Source organism: Podarcis melisellensis (assembly GCF_964234715.1).
Source record: "Podarcis melisellensis genome assembly, contig: HAP1_SCAFFOLD_20, whole genome shotgun sequence".
Classification (NCBI taxonomy): domain Eukaryota; kingdom Metazoa; phylum Chordata; class Lepidosauria; order Squamata; family Lacertidae; genus Podarcis; species Podarcis melisellensis.
In genome coordinates this window covers 1,748,440-1,763,915 of record NW_028113159.1, presented here as the reverse complement: position 1 = coordinate 1,763,915, position 15,476 = coordinate 1,748,440, and positions in this window count along the sequence as shown.

Sequence of the window (15,476 nt, the reverse complement as noted above, 5' to 3'; positions counted from 1 at the left end):
TACCCACCTGTTTCCAACGAAAAACCCTTCAGGGCATCGTTTGCAACAGTTTAGCACCATTTTTGAGTGAATTGCAGAATGCCAGAAATTTTGAAGAAATTGTGACCGCGCGGCTTAGGGATTTTTTCAAAAAAAGTTGTTCAGACGTCGATGGCTAATTCTGTTTCCGATGATACAAACCCATCTGTTTCCACTTAAAAACCTTTCAGGGGATCGTTTGCAACAGTTTGGCACCATTTTTGAGTGAATTGCAGAACGCCAGAAATTTTGAAGAAATTGTGACCGCGCCGCTTAGGGATTTTTGCAAAAAAAGTTGTTAATACGTCGAGGGCTAATTCTGTTTCCGGTGATAAAAACCCACCTGATTCCACTGAAAAACCTTTCAGGGGATCGTTTGCAACAGTTTGGCACCATTTCTGAGTGAATTGCAGAACGTCAGAAATTTTGAAGAAATTGTGACCGCGCGGCTTAGGGATTTTTTCAAAAAAAGTTGTTCCGACGTCGAGGGCTAATTCTGTTTCCGATGATAAATACCCATCTATTTCCATCGAAGAACCCTTCAGGGGATCGTTTGCAACAGTTTGGCATCATCTTTGAATGAATTGCAGAACGTCAGAAATTTTGAAGAAATTGTGACCGCGCGGTTAGGGATTTTTTCAAAAAAAGTTGTTCAGACGTCGAGGGCTAATTCTGTTTCCGATGATACAAACCCACCTGTTTCCACTTAAAAACCTTTCAGGGGATCGTTTGCAACAGTTTGGCACCATTTCTGAGTGAATTGCAGAACGTCAGAAATTTTGAAGAAATTGTGACCGCGCGGCTTAGGGATTTTTTCAAAAAAAGTTATTCAGAGGTCGAGGGCTAATTCGGTTTCCCATGATAAATACCCACCTGTTTCCAACGAAAAACCCTTCAGGGCATCGTTTTCAACAGTTTAGCACCATTTTGGAGTGAATTACAGAACATTCGATTTTTGCTGAAATTGTGACCGCGCGGCTTAGGGATTTTTTCAAAAAAAGTTGTTCAGACGTCGAGGGCTAATTCTGTTTCCGATGATAAAAACCCACCTGTTTTCACTGAAAAACCTTTCAGGGGATCCTTTGCAACAATTCAGCACCATTTTTGAATGAATTGCAGAACGTCAGATTTTTGCTGAAATTGTGACCGCGCGGCTTAGGGATTTTTTCAAGAAAAGTTGTTCAGACGTCGTGGGCTAATTCTGTTTCCGATGATAAAAACCCACCTGATTCAACTGAAAAACCTTTCAGGGGATCCTTTGCAACAGTTCAGCACCATCTTTGACTGAATTGCAGAACGTCAGATTTTTGCTGAAATTGTGACCGCGCGGCTTAGGGATTTTTTCAAAAAAAGGTGTTCAGACGTCAAGGGCTAATTCTGCTTCCGGTGATAAAAACTCACCTGTTTCCACTGAAAAACCTTTCAGGGGATCGTTTTGAACAGTTCAGCACCATTTTTGAATGAATTGCAGAATGCCAGATTTTTGCTGAAATTGTGACCGCGCGGCTTAGGGATTTTTTCAAAAAAAGTTATTCAGACGTCGAGGGCTAATTCGGTTTCCGATGATAAATAGCCACCTGTTTCCAACAAAAAAGCCTTCAGGGCATCGTTTGCAACAGTTTGGCACCATCTTTGAATGAATTGCAGAACGTCAGATTTTTGCTGAAATTTTGACCGCGCGGCTTAGGGATTTTTTCAAAAAAAGTTGTTCAGACGTCGAGGGCTAATTCTGTTTCCGGTGATAAAAACTCACCTGTTTCCACTGAAAAACCTTTCGGGGCATCGTTTGCAACAGTTTAGCACCATTTTTGAGTGAATTGCAGAATGCCAGAAATTTTGAAGAAATTGTGACCGCGCGGCTTAGGGATTTTTTCAAAAAAAGTTGTTCAGACGTCGATGGCTAATTCTGTTTCCGATGATACAAACCCATCTGTTTCCACTTAAAAACCTTTCAGGGGATCGTTTGCAACAGTTTGGCACCATTTCTGAGTGAATTGCAGAACGTCAGAAATTTTGAAGAAATTGTGACCGCACGGCTTAGGGATTTTTTCAAAAAAAGTTATTCAGACGTCGAGGGCTAATTCTGTTTCCGATGATAAATACCCATCTGTTTCCAACGAAAAACCCTTCAGGGCATTGTTTGCAACAGTTTGGCACCATTTTTGAGTGAATTGCAGAACGCCAGAAATTTTGAAGAAATTGTGACCGCGCCGCTTAGGGATTTTTGCAAAAAAAGTTGTTAATACGTCGAGGGCTAATTCTTTTTCTGATGATAAAAATCCACCTGTTTCCACCGAAAAACCTTTCAGGGGATCGTTTGCAACAGTTTGGCACCATTTCTGAGTGAATTGCAGAACACCAGAAATTTTGAAGAAATTGTGACCGCGCGGCTTAGGGATTTTGTCAAAAAAAGTTGTTCAGACGTCGTGGGCTAATTCTGTTTCCGATGATAAATACCCACCTGTTTCCACCGAAAAAGCCTTCAGGGGATCCTTTGCAACAGTTTAGCACCATCTTTGAATGAATTGCAGAACGTCAGATTTTTGCTGAAAATGTGACCGCGTGGCTTAGGGATTTTTGCAAAAAAAGTTGTTCAGATGTCGAGGGCTAATTCTGTTTCCGGTGATAAAAACCCACCTGATTCCACTGAAAAACCTTTCAGGGGATCGTTTGCAACAGTTTGGCACCATTTCTGAGTGAATTGCAGAACGTCAGAAATTTTGAAGAAATTGTGACCGCGCGGCTTAGGGATTTTTTCAAAAAAAGTTGTTCAGACGTCGAGGGCTAATTCTGTTTCCGTTGATAAAAATCCACCTGTTTCCACCGAAAAACTGTTTCCGATGATAAATACCCACCTATTTCCATCGAAGAACCCTTCAGGGGATCGTTTGCAACAGTTTGGCATCATCTTTGAATGAATTGCAGAACGTCAGAAATTTTGAAGAAATTGTGACCGCGCGGTTAGAGATTTTTTCAAAAAAAGTTGTTCAGACGTCGAGGGCTAATTCTGTTTCCGATGATACAAACCCACCTGTTTCCACTTAAAAACCTTTCAGGGGATCGTTTGCAACAGTTTGGCACCATTTCTGAGTGAATTGCAGAACGTCAGATTTTTGCTGAAATTGTGACCGCGCGGCTTAGGGATTTTTTCAAGAAAAGATGTTCAGACGTCGTGGGCTAATTCTGTTTCCGATGATAAAAACCCACCTGATTCAACTGAAAAACCTTTCAGGGGATCCTTTGCAACAGTTCAGCACCATCCTTGACTGAATTGCAGAACGTCAGATTTTTGCTGAAATTGTGACCGCGCGGCTTAGGGATTTTTTCAAAAAAAAGGTATTCAGACGTCAAGGGCTAATTCTGCTTCCGGTGATAAAAACTCACCTGTTTCCACTGAAAAACCTTTCAGGGGATCGTTTGCAAGTTTGGCACCATTTCTGAGTGAATTGCAGAACGTCAGATTTTTGCTGAAATTGTGACCGCGTGGCTTAGGGATTTTTGCAAAAAAAGTTGTTCAGACGTCGAGGGCTAATTCTGTTTCCGGTGATAAAAACCCACCTGATTCCACTGAAAAACCTTTCAGGGGATCGTTTTCAACAGTTCAGCACCATTTTTGAATGAATTGCAGAACGTCAGATTTTTGCTGAAATTGTGACCGCGCGCCTTAGGGATTTTTTCAAAAAAAGTTGTTCAGAGGTCGAGGGCTAATTCTGTTTCTGATGGTAAAAATCCACCTGTTTCCACCGAAAAACCTTTCAGGGGATCGTTTGCCACAGTTTGGCACCATTTCTGAGTGAATTGCAGAACGTCAGAAATTTTGAAGAAATTGTGACCGCGCAGTTTAGGGATTATTTCAAAAAAAGTTGTTCAGATGTCATGGGCTAATTCTGTTTCCGATGATAAATACCCACCTGTTTCCACCGAAAAACCCTTCATGTGATCCTTTGCAACAGTTTAGCACCATCTTTGAATGAATTGCAGAACGTCAGATATTTGCTGAAATTGTGACCGCGCGGCTTAGGGATTTTTTCAAAAAAAGTTGTTCAGACGTCGAGGGCTAATTCTGCTTCCGATGATAAATACCCACCTGTTTCCACCGAAAAACCCTTCAGGGGATCGTTTGCAACAGTTTAGCACCATTTTTGAGTGAATTGCAGAATGCCAGGAATTTTGAAGAAATTGTGACCGCGCGGCTTAGGGATTTTTGCAAAAAAAGTTGTTAAGACTTCAAGGGCTAATTCTGTTTCTGATGATAAAAACCCACCTGATTCCACTGAAAAACCTTTCAGGGGATCCTTTGCAACAGTTCAGCACCATTTTTGAATGAATTGCAGAACGCCAGAAATTTTGCTGAAATTGTGACCGCGCGGCTTAGGGATTTTTTCAAAAAATGTTGTTCAGACGTCGAGGGCTAATTCTGTTTCCGATGATAAATACCCATCTGTTTCCAACGAAAAACCCTTCAGGGCATCGTTTGCAACAGTTTAGCACCATTTTTGAGTGAATTGCAGAATGCCAGAAATTTTGAAGAAATTGTGACCGCGCGGCTTAGGGATTTTTTCAAAAAAAGTTATTCAGACGTCGAGGGCTAATTCGGTTTCCGATGATAAATAGCCACCTGTTTCCAACAAAAAAGCCTTCAGGGCATCGTTTGCAACAGTTTGGCACCATCTTTGAATGAATTGCAGAACGTCAGATTTTTGCTGAAATTTTGACTGCGCGGCTTAGGGATTTTTTCAAAAAAAGTTGTTCAGACGTCGAGGGCTAATTCTGTTTCCGGTGATAAAAACTCACCTGTTTCCACTGAAAAACCTTTCAGGGGATCGTTTGCAACAGTTTGGCACCATTTCTGAGTGAATTGCAGAACGTCAGAAATTTTGAAGAAATTGTGACCGCGCGGCTTAGGGATTTTTTCAAAAAAAGTTATTCAGACGTCGAGGGCTAATTCTGTTTCCGATGATAAATACCCACCTGTTTCCAACGAAAAACCCTTCAGGGCATCGTTTGCAACAGTTTAGCACCATTTTTGAGTGAATTGCAGAACGCCAGAAATTTTGAAGAAATTGTGACCGCGCCGCTTAGGGATTTTTGCAAAAAAAGTTGTTAATACGTCGAGGGCTAATTCTTTTTCTGATGATAAAAATCCACCTGTTTCCACCGAAAAACCTTTCAGGGGTTCGTTTGCAACAGTTTGGCACCATTTCTGAGTGAATTGCAGAACGCCAGAAATTTTGAAGAAATTGTGACCGCGCGGCTTAGGGATTTTTTCAAAAAAAGTTGTTCAGACGTCGTGGGCTAATTCTGTTTCCGATGATAAATACCCACCTGTTTCCACCGAAAAAGCCTTCAGGGGATCCTTTGCAACAGTTTAGCACCATCTTTGAATGAATTGCAGAACGTCAGATTTTTGATGAAAATGTGACCGCGTGGCTTAGGGATTTTTGCAAAAAAAGTTGTTCAGATGTCGAGGGCTAATTCTGTTTCCGGTGATAAAAACCCACCTGATTCCACTGAAAAACCTTTCAGGGGATCGTTTGCAACAGTTTGGCACCATTTCTGAGTGAATTGCAGAACGTCAGAAATTTTGAAGAAATTGTGACCGCGCGGCTTAGGGATTTTTTCAAAAAAAGTTGTTCCGACGTCGAGGGCTAATTCTGTTTCCGATGATAAATACCCACCTATTTCCATCGAAGAACCCTTCAGGGGATCGTTTGCAACAGTTTGGCATCATGAATTGCAGAACGTCAGAAATTTTGAAGAAATTGTGACCGCGCGGTTAGGGATTTTTTCAAAAAAAGTTGTTCAGACGTTGAGGGCTAATTCTGTTTTCGATGATACAAACCCACCTGTTTCCACTTAAAAACCTTTCAGGGGATCGTTTGCAACAGTTTGGCACCATTTCTGAGTGAATTGCAGAACGTCAGAAATTTTGAAGAAATTGTGACCGCGCGGCTTAGGGATTTTTTCAAAAAAAGTTGTTCAGACGTCGAGGGCTAATTCTGTTTCCGATGATAAAAACCCACCTGTTTTCACTGAAAAACCTTTCAGGGGATCCTTTGCAACAATTCAGCACCATTTTTGAATGAATTGCAGAACGTCAGATTTTTCCTGAAATTGTGACCGCGCGGCTTAGGGATTTTTTCAAGAAAAGTTGTTCACACGTCGACGGCTAATTCTGTTTCCGATGATAAAAACCCACCTGATTCAACTGAAAAACCTTTCAGGGGATCCTTTGCAACAGTTCAGCACCATTTTTGAATGAATTGCAGAACGCCAGAAATTTTGCTGAAATTGTGACCGCGCGCCTTAGGGATTTTTTCAAAAAAAGTTGTTCAGAGGTCGAGGGCTAATTCTGTTTCCGATGATACAAACCCACCTGTTTCCACTTAAAAACCTTTCAGGGGATCGTTTGCAACAGTTTGGCACCATTTCTGAGTGAATTGCAGAACGTCAGATTTTTGCTGAAATTGTGACCGCGCGGCTTAGGGATTTTTTCAAGAAAAGTTGTTCAGACGTCGTGGGCTAATTCTGTTTCCGATGATAAAAACCCACCTGATTCAACTGAAAAACCTTTCAGGGGATCCTTTGCAACAGTTCAGCACCATCCTTGACTGAATTGCAGAACGTCAGATTTTTGCTGAAATTGTGACCGCGCGGCTTAGGGATTTTTTCAAAAAAAAGGTATTCAGACGTCAAGGGCTAATTCTGCTTCCGGTGATAAAAACTCACCTGTTTCCACTGAAAAACCTTTCAGGGGATCGTTTGCAAGTTTGGCACCATTTCTGAGTGAATTGCAGAACGTCAGATTTTTGCTGAAATTGTGACCGCGTGGCTTAGGGATTTTTGCAAAAAAAGTTGTTCAGACGTCGAGGGCTAATTCTGTTTCCGGTGATAAAAACCCACCTGATTCCACTGAAAAACCTTTCAGGGGATCGTTTTCAACAGTTCAGCACCATTTTTGAATGAATTGCAGAACGTCAGATTTTTGCTGAAATTGTGACCGCGCGCCTTAGGGATTTTTTCAAAAAAAGTTGTTCAGAGGTCGAGGGCTAATTCTGTTTCTGATGGTAAAAATCCACCTGTTTCCACCGAAAAACCTTTCAGGGGATCGTTTGCAACAGTTTGGCACCATTTCTGAGTGAATTGCAGAACGTCAGAAATTTTGAAGAAATTGTGACCGCGCAGTTTAGGGATTATTTCAAAAAAAGTTGTTCAGATGTCATGGGCTAATTCTGTTTCCGATGATAAATACCCACCTGTTTCCACCGAAAAACCCTTCATGTGATCCTTTGCAACAGTTTAGCACCATCTTTGAATGAATTGCAGAACGTCAGATATTTGCTGAAATTGTGACCGCGCGGCTTAGGGATTTTTTCAAAAAAAGTTGTTCAGACGTCGAGGGCTAATTCTGCTTCCGATGATAAATACCCACCTGTTTCCACCGAAAAACCCTTCAGGGGATCGTTTGCAACAGTTTAGCACCATTTTTGAGTGAATTGCAGAATGCCAGGAATTTTGAAGAAATTGTGACCGCGCGGCTTAGGGATTTTTGCAAAAAAAGTTGTTAAGACTTCAAGGGCTAATTCTGTTTCTGATGATAAAAACCCACCTGATTCCACTGAAAAACCTTTCAGGGGATCCTTTGCAACAGTTCAGCACCATTTTTGAATGAATTGCAGAACGCCAGAAATTTTGCTGAAATTGTGACCGCGCGGCTTAGGGATTTTTTCAAAAAATGTTGTTCAGACGTCGAGGGCTAATTCTGTTTCCGATGATAAATACCCATCTGTTTCCAACGAAAAACCCTTCAGGGCATCGTTTGCAACAGTTTAGCACCATTTTTGAGTGAATTGCAGAATGCCAGAAATTTTGAAGAAATTGTGACCGCGCGGCTTAGGGATTTTTTCAAAAAAAGTTATTCAGACGTCGAGGGCTAATTCGGTTTCCGATGATAAATAGCCACCTGTTTCCAACAAAAAAGCCTTCAGGGCATCGTTTGCAACAGTTTGGCACCATCTTTGAATGAATTGCAGAACGTCAGATTTTTGCTGAAATTTTGACTGCGCGGCTTAGGGATTTTTTCAAAAAAAGTTGTTCAGACGTCGAGGGCTAATTCTGTTTCCGGTGATAAAAACTCACCTGTTTCCACTGAAAAACCTTTCAGGGGATCGTTTGCAACAGTTTGGCACCATTTCTGAGTGAATTGCAGAACGTCAGAAATTTTGCTGAAATTGTGACCGCGCGGCTTAGGGATTTTTTCAAAAAAAGTTGTTCAGACGTCGAGGGCTAATTCTGTTTCCGATGATAAATACCCACCTGTTTCCAACGAAAAACCCTTCAGGGCATCGTTTGCAACAGTTTAGCACCATTTTTGAGTGAATTGCAGAATGCCAGAAATTTTGAAGAAATTGTGACCGCGCGGCTTAGGGATTTTTTCAAAAAAAGTTGTTCAGACGTCGATGGCTAATTCTGTTTCCGATGATACAAACCCATCTGTTTCCACTTAAAAACCTTTCAGGGGATCGTTTGCAACAGTTTGGCACCATTTCTGAGTGAATTGCAGAACGTCAGAAATTTTGAAGAATTTGTGACCGCGCGGCTTAGGGATTTTTTCAAAAAAAGTTATTCAGACGTCGAGGGCTAATTCTGTTTCCGATGATAAATACCCACCTGTTTCCAACGAAAAACCCTTCAGGGCATCGTTTGCAACAGTTTAGCACCATTTTTGAGTGATTTGCAGAATGCCAGAAATTTTGAAGAAATTGTGACCGCGCGGCTTAGGGATTTTTTCAAAAAAAGTTATTCAGACGTCGAGGGCTAATTCTGTTTCCGATGATAAATACCCACCTGTTTCCAACGAAAAACCCTTCAGGGCATCGTTTGCAACAGTTTAGCACCATTTTTGAGTGAATTGCAGAACGCCAGAAATTTTGAAGAAATTGTGACCGCGCCGCTTAGGGATTTTTGCAAAAAAAGTTGTTAATACGTCGAGGGCTAATTCTTTTTCTGATGATAAAAATCCACCTGTTTCCACCGAAAAACCTTTCAGGGGTTCGTTTGCAACAGTTTGGCACCATTTCTGAGTGAATTGCAGAACGCCAGAAATTTTGAAGAAATTGTGACCGCGCGGCTTAGGGATTTTTTCAAAAAAAGTTGTTCAGACGTCGTGGGCTAATTCTGTTTCCGATGATAAATACCCACCTGTTTCCACCGAAAAAGCCTTCAGGGGATCCTTTGCAACAGTTTAGCACCATCTTTGAATGAATTGCAGAACGTCAGATTTTTGATGAAAATGTGACCGCGTGGCTTAGGGATTTTTGCAAAAAAAGTTGTTCAGATGTCGAGGGCTAATTCTGTTTCCGGTGATAAAAACCCACCTGATTCCACTGAAAAACCTTTCAGGGGATCGTTTGCAACAGTTTGGCACCATTTCTGAGTGAATTGCAGAACGTCAGAAATTTTGAAGAAATTGTGACCGCGCGGCTTAGGGATTTTTTCAAAAAAAGTTGTTCCGACGTCGAGGGCTAATTCTGTTTCCGATGATAAATACCCACCTATTTCCATCGAAGAACCCTTCAGGGGATCGTTTGCAACAGTTTGGCATCATGAATTGCAGAACGTCAGAAATTTTGAAGAAATTGTGACCGCGCGGTTAGGGATTTTTTCAAAAAAAGTTGTTCAGACGTTGAGGGCTAATTCTGTTTTCGATGATACAAACCCACCTGTTTCCACTTAAAAACCTTTCAGGGGATCGTTTGCAACAGTTTGGCACCATTTCTGAGTGAATTGCAGAACGTCAGAAATTTTGAAGAAATTGTGACCGCGCGGCTTAGGGATTTTTTCAAAAAAAGTTGTTCAGACGTCGAGGGCTAATTCTGTTTCCGATGATAAAAACCCACCTGTTTTCACTGAAAAACCTTTCAGGGGATCCTTTGCAACAATTCAGCACCATTTTTGAATGAATTGCAGAACGTCAGATTTTTCCTGAAATTGTGACCGCGCGGCTTAGGGATTTTTTCAAGAAAAGTTGTTCACACGTCGACGGCTAATTCTGTTTCCGATGATAAAAACCCACCTGATTCAACTGAAAAACCTTTCAGGGGATCCTTTGCAACAGTTCAGCACCATTTTTGAATGAATTGCAGAACGCCAGAAATTTTGCTGAAATTGTGACCGCGCGCCTTAGGGATTTTTTCAAAAAAAGTTGTTCAGAGGTCGAGGGCTAATTCTGTTTCTGATGGTAAAAATCCACCTGTTTCCACCGAAAAACCTTTCAGGGGATCGTTTGCAACAGTTTGGCACCATTTCTGAGTGAATTGCAGAACGTCAGAAATTTTGAAGAAATCGTGACCGCGCGGCTTAGGGATTTTTTCAAAAAAAGTTGTTCAGATGTCGTGGGCTAATTCTGTTTCCGATGATAAATACCCACCTGTTTACACCGAAAAACCCTTCAGGTGATCCTTTGCAACAGTTTAGCACCATCTTTGAATGAATTGCAGAACGTCAGAAATTTGCTGAAATTGTGACCGCGCGGCTTAGGGATTTTTTCAAAAAAAGTTGTTCAGACATCGAGGGCTAATTCTGTTTCCGGTGATAAAAACGCACCTGTTTCCACTGAAAAACCTTTCAGGGGATCGTTTGCAACAGTTTGGCACCATTTCTGAGTGAATTGCAGAACGTCAGAAATTTTGAAGAAATTGTGACCGCGCGGCTTAGGGATTTTTTCAAAAAAAGTTGTTCCGACGTTGAGGGCTAAATCTGTTTCCGATGATAAATACCCACCTATTTCCACCGAAAACCCTTCAGGGGATCGTTTGCAACAGTTTGGCATCATCTTTGAATGAATTGCAGAACGTCAGAAATTTTGAAGAAATTGTGACCGCGCGGCTTAGGGATTTTTTCAAAAAAAGTTGTTCAGAGGTCGAGGGCTAATTCTGTTTCTGATGGTAAAAATCCACCTGTTTCCACCGAAAAACCTTTCAGGGGATCGTTTGCAACAGTTTGGCACCATTTCTGAGTGAATTGCAGAACGTCAGAAATTTTGAAGAAATCGTGACCGCGCGGCTTAGGGATTTTTTCAAAAAAAGTTGTTCAGATGTCGTGGGCTAATTCTGTTTCCGATGATAAATACCCACCTGTTTACACCGAAAAACCCTTCAGGTGATCCTTTGCAACAGTTTAGCACCATCTTTGAATGAATTGCAGAACGTCAGAAATTTGCTGAAATTGTGACCGCGCGGCTTAGGGATTTTTTCAAAAAAAGTTGTTCAGACGTCGAGGGCTAATTCTGTTTCCGGTGATAAAAACTCACCTGTTTCCACTGAAAAACCTTTCAGGGGATCGTTTGCAACAGTTTGGCACCATTTCTGAGTGAATTGCAGAACGTCAGAAATTTTGAAGAAATTGTGACCGCGCGGCTTAGGGATTTTTTCAAAAAAAGTTGTTCCGACGTTGAGGGCTAAATCTGTTTCCGATGATAAATACGCACCTATTTCCACCGAAAACCCTTCAGGGGATCGTTTGCAACAGTTTGGCATCATCTTTGAATGAATTGCAGAACGTCAGAAATTTTGAAGAAATTGTGACCGCGCGGCTTAGGGATTTTTTCAAAAAAAGTTGTTCAGAGGTCGCGGGCTAATTCTGTTTCCGATGTAAAAAATCCACCTGTTTCCACCAAAAAACCTTTCAGGGGATCGTTTGCAACAGTTTGGCACCATTTCTGAGTGAATTGCAGAACGTCAGAAATTTTGAAGAAATTGTGACCGCGCGGCTTAGGGATTTTTTGAAAAAAAGTTATTCAGACGTCAAGGGCTAATTCGGTTTCCGATGATAAATACCCACCTGTTTCCAACGAAAAATCCTTCAGGGCATCGTTTGCAACAGTTTAGCTCCATTTTGGAGTGAATTGCAGAACGCCAGAAATTTTGCTGAAATTGTGACCGCGCGGCTTAAGGATTTTTTGAAAAAAAGTTGTTCAGACGTCGAGGGCTAATTCTGTTTCCGGTGATAAAAACTCACCTGTTTCCACTGAAAAACCTTTCAGGGGATCGTTTGCAACAGTTTGGCACCATCTTTGAATGAATTGCAGAACGTCAGAAATTTGCTGAAATTGTGACCGCGCGGCTTAGGGATTTTTTCAAAAAAAGTTGTTCAGACGTCGAGGGCTAATTCTGTTTCCGGTGATAAAAACTCACCTGTTTCCACTGAAAAACCTTTCAGGGGATCGTTTGCAACAGTTTGGCACCATTTCTGAGTGAATTGCAGAACGTCAGAAATTTTGAAGAAATTGTGACCGCGCGGCTTAGGGATTTTTTCAAAAAAAGTTGTTCCGACGTTGAGGGCTAAATCTGTTTCCGATGATAAATACGCACCTATTTCCACCGAAAACCCTTCAGGGGATCGTTTGCAACAGTTTGGCATCATCTTTGAATGAATTGCAGAACGTCAGAAATTTTGAAGAAATTGTGACCGCGCGGCTTAGGGATTTTTTCAAAAAAAGTTGTTCAGAGGTCGCGGGCTAATTCTGTTTCCGATGTAAAAAATCCACCTGTTTCCACCAAAAAACCTTTCAGGGGATCGTTTGCAACAGTTTGGCACCATTTCTGAGTGAATTGCAGAACGTCAGAAATTTTGAAGAAATTGTGACCGCGCGGCTTAGGGATTTTTTGAAAAAAAGTTATTCAGACGTCGAGGGCTAATTCGGTTTCCGATGATAAATACCCACCTGTTTCCAACGAAAAATCCTTCAGGGCATCGTTTGCAACAGTTTAGCTCCATTTTGGAGTGAATTGCAGAACGCCAGAAATTTTGCTGAAATTGTGACCGCGCGGCTTAAGGATTTTTTGAAAAAAAGTTGTTCAGACGTCGAGGGCTAATTCTGTTTCCGGTGATAAAAACTCACCTGTTTCCACTGAAAAACCTTTCAGGGGATCGTTTGCAACAGTTTGGCACCATCTTTGAATGAATTGCAGAACGTCAGAAATTTGCTGAAATTGTGACCGCGCGGCTTAGGGATTTTTTCAAAAAAAGTTGTTCAGACGTCGAGGGCTAATTCTGTTTCCGGTGATAAAAACTCACCTGTTTCCACTGAAAAACCTTTCAGGGGATCGTTTGCAACAGTTTGGCACCATTTCTGAGTGAATTGCAGAACGTCAGAAATTTTGAAGAAATTGTGACCGCGCGGCTTAGGGATTTTTTCAAAAAAAGTTGTTCCGACGTTGAGGGCTAAATCTGTTTCCGATGATAAATACCCACCTATTTCCACCGAAAACCCTTCAGGGGATCGTTTGCAACAGTTTGGCATCATCTTTGAATGAATTGCAGAACGTCAGAAATTTTGAAGAAATTGTGACCGCGCGGCTTAGGGATTTTTTCAAAAAAAGTTGTTCAGAGGTCGCGGGCTAATTCTGTTTCCGATGTAAAAAATCCACCTGTTTCCACCAAAAAACCTTTCAGGGGATCGTTTGCAACAGTTTGGCACCATTTCTCAGTGAATTGCAGAACGTCAGAAATTTTGAAGAAATTGTGACCGCGCGGCTTAGGGATTTTTTGAAAAAAAGTTATTCAGACGTCGAGGGCTAATTCGGTTTCCGATGATAAATACCCACCTGTTTCCAACGAAAAATCCTTCAGGGCATCGTTTGCAACAGTTTAGCTCCATTTTGGAGTGAATTGCAGAACGCCAGAAATTTTGCTGAAATTGTGACCGCGCGGCTTAAGGATTTTTTGAAAAAAAGTTGTTCAGACGTCGAGGGCTAATTCTGCTTCCGATGATAAATACCCACCTGTTTCCAACGAAAAACCCTTCAGGGGATCGTTTGCAACAGTTTAGCACCATTTTTGAGTGAATTGCAGAATGCCAGAAATTTTTAAGAAATTGTGACCGCGCGGCTTAGGGATTTTTGCAAAAAAAGTTGTTAAGACTTCAAGGGCTAATTCTGTTTCTGATGATAAAAACCCACCTGATTCCACTGAAAAACCTTTCAGGGGATCCTTTGCAACAATTCAGCACCATTTTTGAATGAATTGCAGAACGCCAGAAATTTTGCTGAAATTGTGACCGCGCGGCTTAGGGATTTTTTCAAAAAATGTTGTTCAGACGTCGAGGGCTAATTCTGTTTCCGGTGAAAAAAAACCCACCTGATTCCACTGAAAAACCTTTCAGGGGATCGTTTTCAACAGTTCAGCACCATTTTTGAATGAATTGCAGAACGTCAGATTTTTGCTGAAATTGTGACCGCGCGCCTTAGGGATTTTTTCAAAAAAAGTTGTTCAGAGGTCGAGGGCTAATTCTGTTTCTGATGGTAAAAATCCACCTGTTTCCACCGAAAAACCTTTCAGGGGATCGTTTGCAACAGTTTAGCACCATTTCTGAGTGAATTGCAGAACGTCAGAAATTTTGAAGAAATCGTGACCGCGCGGCTTAGGGATTTTTTCAAAAAAGTTGTTCAGATGTCGTGGGCTAATTCTGTTTCCGATGATAAATACCCACCTGTTTACACCGAAAAACCCTTCAGGTGATCCTTTGCAACAGTTTAGCACCATCTTTGAATGAATTGCCGAACATCAGAAATTTGCTGAAATTGTGACCGCGCGGCTTAGGGATTTTTTCAAAAAAAGTTGTTCAGACGTTGAGGGCTAAATCTGTTTCCGATGATAAATACCCACCTATTTCCACCGAAAACCCTTCAGGGGATCGTTTGCAACAGTTTGGCATCATCTTTGAATGAATTGCAGAACGTCAGAAATTTTGAAGAAATTGTGACCGCGCGGCTTAGGGATTTTTTCAAAAAAAGTTGTTCAGAGGTCGCGGGCTAATTCTGTTTCCGATGTAAAAAATCCACCTGTTTCCACCAAAAAACCTTTCAGGGGATCGTTTGCAACAGTTTGGCACCATTTCTGAGTGAATTGCAGAACGTCAGAAATTTTGAAGAAATTGTGACCGCGCGGCTTAGGGATTTTATCAAAAAAAGTTATTCAGACGTCGAGGGCTAATTCGGTTTCCGATGATAAATACCCACCTGTTTCCAACGAAAAATCCTTCAGGGCATCGTTTGCAACAGTTTAGCACCATCTTTGAATGAATTGCCGAACATCAGAAATTTGCTGAAATTGTGACCGCGCGGCTTAGGGATTTTTTCAATAAAAGTTGTTCAGACGTCGAGGGCTAATTCTGTTTCCGGTGATAAAAACTCACCTGTTTCCACTGAAAAACCTTTCAGGGGATCGTTTGCAACAGTTTGGCACCATTTCTGAGTGAATTGCAGAACGTCAGAAATTTTGAAGAAATTGTGACCGCGCGGCTTAGGGATTTTTTCAAAAAAAGTTGTTCCGACGTTGAGGGCTAAATCTGTTTCCGATGATAAATACCCACCTATTTCCACCGAAAACCCTTCAGGGGATCGTTTGCAACAGTTTGGCATCATCTTTGAATGAATTGCAGAACGTCAGAAATTTTG